The sequence below is a fragment of the Pleuronectes platessa genome, chromosome 6, assembly GCF_947347685.1.
Source record: "Pleuronectes platessa chromosome 6, fPlePla1.1, whole genome shotgun sequence".
Taxonomy (NCBI): Eukaryota; Metazoa; Chordata; class Actinopteri; order Pleuronectiformes; family Pleuronectidae; genus Pleuronectes; species Pleuronectes platessa.
The window spans coordinates 19,032,715-19,038,749 of NC_070631.1; positions in this window are offsets into that span (position 1 = coordinate 19,032,715).

Genomic DNA, 6,035 nt, shown 5'->3' on the forward strand with positions numbered 1-6,035 from the left:
TTTTCGGTTGTTATTATCAGTATTAGCCCCTAAATCCACAACGGTCTGGTTGTAACGGCAACACACTTAAATGAAGAGATGCATGTGTGACAGAAGAACATAATTTAATACCAAAACAATTCCTTTCTTCTGGATGTAAACAACTCACTTTACAGGATTTTCTTATTGCATACACTTATTAGGATGATGCAAATTAGGTCATTTTCAGAACTGAATTTTGTTTATATTTCTGAAGAGAGAATACATCGATAAAGTTATAAGTCCTTGTCATATTATAAAAACTATTTATAGTAGTGTTTTGTTGACAATAGCAGAATAGCAAAACAAGAACATTTATACCCAACACACACTAGCTTGATACATTCAACGATTTCAAGATGTTTTAAAACCGTCAGGACTATGCTCTGTAACATAGAAATATGCAATGGAATATTCCATTAGCAACTCAGGTAAAGACCAAAATCAAAAAAAAGTCTTATCCTTAATAAGGTGAACAGTTGTAAATGGGACTCCATGTAAGGTAATCCGTGAACCAAACTCTGAAGGGGAACGTTTCTCTGTATATTGTAACATTTCTGTGCTGACTTCAATTCAAACCAAGTCCATTTAGTGGAGAAGATAAGAGGAGGTCCATCATTTCAGAAGAGGTTCATTAAACAGTGTTACAGTCACTGGCTGGATTGGCATCACATGGTCAGTCAAGTAAGTGATGATGGGAATTTCCCGACATGGGATCAATACATTTTATCTTAGCTTATCTCATCTTATCTTAAACTTGCGGGCATCATTTACTCTGGTGAGAGATAGTGTGGCAGCTCTAAATCAGAGCTACATACACTGAAGCCAGCAATTCTGATAACTGATCAAAGTTGATCAAACAGAAACTGGTTTTTAAAAGATTTCTCTAGCTCATATTCACAAATCATAATTTGCCTCAGAGAGCTTAACAAGCTCCAGGTAAAACTAACTACAATATCTGTATGGGTGTTCGATGATGTCTGTAAACTGTCTATGTCACAACACTGCCATCGACAGAAAGCAGGTCACAATCAATAACCGCATCTCAATGAAATTAGGGACACTGCACTTTGGAAGAAGACAACGTGACATAGAAACAGTTTGACGTCACTCCCATCACCTTCATCCACCTTTTCTAATCAATAAGATGCAGAGGGGGAAAACTGATTGGAAACTGAACCTAATTTCCAGCGGTGTCCAGATGAGGAGTATCTCTACTAACCACATGTTTCCATTGAATACAAATAACTGGGATCAAAATCAGGGTTGATCTCAAACCCTGGTGTCCTCATGCAGCAGTACGGGAATTGATTTAACATTGTTCTTCACAGAAACTTTGTGGAAATCCTGCTTGCTCCTCCGCACCTTCAAGTTCCTTATCTGCCTCCTCACTTCGTATTTGTTTCCTGTCTCTTTATCTGCGTCCTGTCCTCTTATCTGCTACTAGTATGTCCTATTTCCATCCAAATACGCCAGCTTGTGAGGTCCGCATCCTCATCCTCCCCTCGCTGATCTATTTACAGGGAAACATGGCCTCGGGGCAAATCGGATGACCTCAGGGTATTGAATAAATTTAATCTGACTGGTGCATTGGTGTGTACGTGCGTCTGTGATGGCACGTGTGTTTAACCTAAAGGTATTGTTGGCGACCTTCGTTTACTCCGTGGAGTCTGAGGGCTCTACCTTAAAGAGGGCAGGGGACCTCCTCACGCACCAAACCTAACTGACCAGACCGAAATCAAGAGGAATGAGCACACGACAAACAACGGTGAATAACACACAAATATGTACATAAAAACACACGGATGTGTTACAGGTTGAACTGGGCAACTTCCACATGTGAGTGTGTTTGACCGAAGATGTTGAGACGCGCACTTACACTTTTAATCTATAGAAAGTTAATACTGTCTTTGCTATCTGCAAATAAACCACACAAAGCAATCACAGTGATAAATGCAACATGTAGAGAACACAGATGCACGCAGAGAGAACAAAGCATATACTGTCACAAACTGGAAAACTGCGAAACCCATGCAGGCACACAGATGCAACACAGACACACACGCAGTTTTCATGTGTAGCCGTCTGCCACTTGTCATGCGCTGGATGCTTTTATCACTTACTCCCTGTGGTGGGATGCATGTATTTATAGTGCGTGAGGCCTCAGTGGGATAAAATAAGAGGCAGGGAAATGTAAGAGTCAAAAGCATTAGCTACAGTGAGGAACACACTGAAATCACAAACGTATATACACGTATATAAAAGCAGGCGACACAAGGAGAGTCTACAAATGGTGTTCACATGTCAGACTGCATATGGAACATTTTTAATACTAAGTGCAAACCAAATAAATCCTGCAAAGTGACATGAAAAACGTTATAATAAGTTACCGTCTTAATCTAAAACAAAGAGTTTTAATAAAAGGACTGACAACCTTTGACCTCCACCGAGGTTGTGTTTTCAACCCTGTTCGTTGCTTGTTTTGTTTGTTAGTTAGCAGAATTACACAAACACTACTGGACAGGTTTTCACGGAACTTAACAGAAGGATGTGGTATAAGTCTGAGAAGAAGCCGTTAACATTTACTGCAGATCTGGATGAGGTAGCGGATCCATAATGTTTCCATTTCCTTTGTTTCACATTGTAAGGTAGGGAGTTTTTCTACATTTTTTAATTTATGGAACTTTAAGGGAAGTGTAAAATTTGGTACCGCTTGATTGGGCATTGGTGGAGTTATACACGCCATCCTAGTGTTAAATGCAATATATTTGAATTGCCTATTTCAGCAAAATCATGTTTTATTTTGAGAGTGACACAGAATTTATTCCTGTTTCACTAGCGGCACATTTTCATTAGGGGGGAGCTGGGCCATAAGGTCGCTAACATCATCATGAAATGATATGCAGCAGATATAACATATAATGGTTGTTAATTTGAATACACATAAATGCTACATGGAGCACAGAGAGGAAACTGAAGAACGTGAACAAATTCCAAAGAAAAGACCAGCAGCAGTAGAGGGATGAAAAATAGTGGATTTATAGAAAAAGCATGAGAGCACAGGTGTGATTCTCTGACCAGGTTATTATGTGCAGTGACAGCTCTAATGGAAAAAATGACAGATAACTTAGAAGAGATAGATGGGATGTAAAAGGTATGGAGCCTAAATAAAGAGCTGGGATGGAAATATATAAGAGAAAAAGATGAAAAAAAGAGAAAAACAACGGAGAAAAAGATGATTTAGAGGCGAACAGAATATAGGCACAAATTATTGTGGTACATGGAGAATATAAATGTGTTCAGATGCACAATAGACAGACATGGTGGAGTTTTAACTTTGTCAAACACAAACACAACTCCTATGCAGGCTTCCATTAACACAGCGGCATGCATTATCCTGAGGGACAGTTGTTAATGTAAAATTAAAGTAAAATGCTGCCATGAATTAGCAGGGACCCAATGACAGAATTCTGTGTTGAGTTAAAAAATATCCTTAGTTTTTGGATCTCTATATTCGAGGTAATGCATTGTGAAATTGTTGGCCGAAATTGAAAGGCCTGCAAAGTGAAAAAATACTACGTCGCTGACCATAGTAGAATTCTGTCTTTTTACCTTATTCTGAATGAGACATTATTTGGATCATGATGTTTACTTAAGTTGCTAATAAACTATCATTAATATTACATGCCTATCAATCAAATAAGACAGTGTACTGTGATTAAGACCTAAACATGTCGTCAAAGGTCAGAAAACTCAACACGTCTTCAGTTTATTATTGCTTACTGATTTCTGAGGTTAACAATGTATATATACATATGATGACAATTATCTTAATCAGGTTAATATCAGAATATTATTGTCCACATCGTCACTGATTCATTAATATCTTAGATTATGACATGTATGATTTGGGACACAGCAAATATCTCACTACAGTTTCATTCTGCACTTTATAAAACTGAGACACAACCGCTTTGAACCATCCAATCAAATCTTAGGGCTTTTATTTAAATTCCTCCCACAACTTCCAATTACCCAGTGGCTGTGGATCTTTTGCCACACGACGCGGGCTGTAACTCACATTTCATTACGTGGTCTAGATGGTTGCTGAGCATGGACTGTGCTTGCAGCGGGACTGCTTGGCATGTCATGTTGGGGTTGTCCTTCGGGATGTCTACCCTCATCAAATGCTGCTAGAGACTTTGATTATTGATGATGTTCTCCTGCACGTGGCATCTATTGCACTTCTGTCCATCCTGGGAGAGGGATCCCTCACATGTGGCTCTCTCTGAGGTTTCTACATATTTTTACCCTGTTAAAGGGTTTTTAGTAGTTTTTCCTTACTCTTGCTGAGGGTTAAGGACAGAGGATGCCACACCCTGTTAAAGCCCTATGAGATGAATTGTAATTTGTGAATATGGGCTATACAAATAACATTTGATTGATTGATTGATTGATTGATTAGTGACTTAAACATTTTATGCTTCTCATTATTAAGGGTAAATCGCTCTGACATATTGTTCTCCCTGTGTCCATGTTGGGTGGGGTTATGTTAATGGCTGGGGGGTAAATTGACCACAGGTGTGAATGTGAGGGTGACTGGATGTTTGTTTCCATATTTTGTGATATACTGGTGACCAGTCCAGGGTGAACCCCCCCGCCTCTCACCCAATGTCAGCTGCTATTGGCTCCAGCGCCCCTACGTCCCTCAAAGGATAAGTGGTATTATGTATTATAGTGTAATATACAGATAATGGATGGATGGCATCAGAGAAAATCTATCACTTTAGTCCAGAGAATATCTCAATATAATAATTGGTACAGATATGTATGTTACTTCTCCTTATGATGTAGTTGATCCCCTTACCTTTACTGTAGTGCAACACACAGATCAAATTTACTTCTTTAATTACTGTCCGTTAAAAACATAGACAGCCACATGGGGGGGCTGGTGAGGCACTTAACTTTTTGTCTAGTGTGAATTGAGCAGATTTTGATGAGGAACCAGAGTGCTCTCCAGAGGCTTGAAAATAATGTATGAATATGTTTTTGGCATCCCATTGAATGATGTTCAAGGGCAAAATGGATGGTGATGATGTTCTTCATTAAAAAGGAATCGAACCAAATAAAAACAGCGAAGTTAATACTTTAAATGTGATAAAAAAGTGGGGAAAAAAGCTAATACAGAATGAGATGAAGGACAACAGGTTTTCCCCTCTAAAGCAGGAAAAACATATTCATGATTAAACACGAATGAGAGCTGGAACAAAGCACAGGTGCATGAGAGTAAAATAAAGAGCAGAAAAACAAAAGAAATGGAGAAAGAGGGAGCATTGGTTTATTGCTGTGTCACACAAACCCAGACAATGCTGGTGTTTTTTTTTGTGTGGCGGCTGAATCTGTGAAAGAAAGGTCAACGAAAAACAACATGGTCAACTGTGGAAAGAAAAGAGATTAGGGAGCGAGGGATTTAGGAGGGAAGAAAGGAGCTGGAGGGGGAGGAGAAGGAGGAGGAAAGTCAAAGAAATGAAAATGTACACAGATGATTAAAAAAAACAACAGATGAGGGAGGGGAGGAATGTGACAGAGTGGAAGAGGAGGATGAGAAGTCAAAAAAAGATGAAGAAGTGGAAGGAAGTGCTTGTGATCGGGCGGGGGGAGAGGTGGAGGGAGACAGGTGTGATCCTCCACAGCTCGGGTGTTTGTTTAGCCAAGAGCGGCAGCAGTAGAGAAGAGGATTATGGTATTACGGCCAGTGTCGTTGGTCATGTGAGCTGGCGGGGGCGACACTGACCCTGCTTACCTTCTCTTGGTAAGTAAGCTTAGCCTGGCTGTGAAGGAGAGGTCACACACACACAATCACACACTCACACACACCTGCCCACCCATCTCTCTATCTCCAACACAGACTCCTCTACCTCTCCTTAGTTTTCTTACTTAACTTTTTGCATCTTTTCTGTCTTTTTTTCTCATTCCTCCTCCCTCTCTTTCTCTCCTTTGTCACATTTTATCTCTCT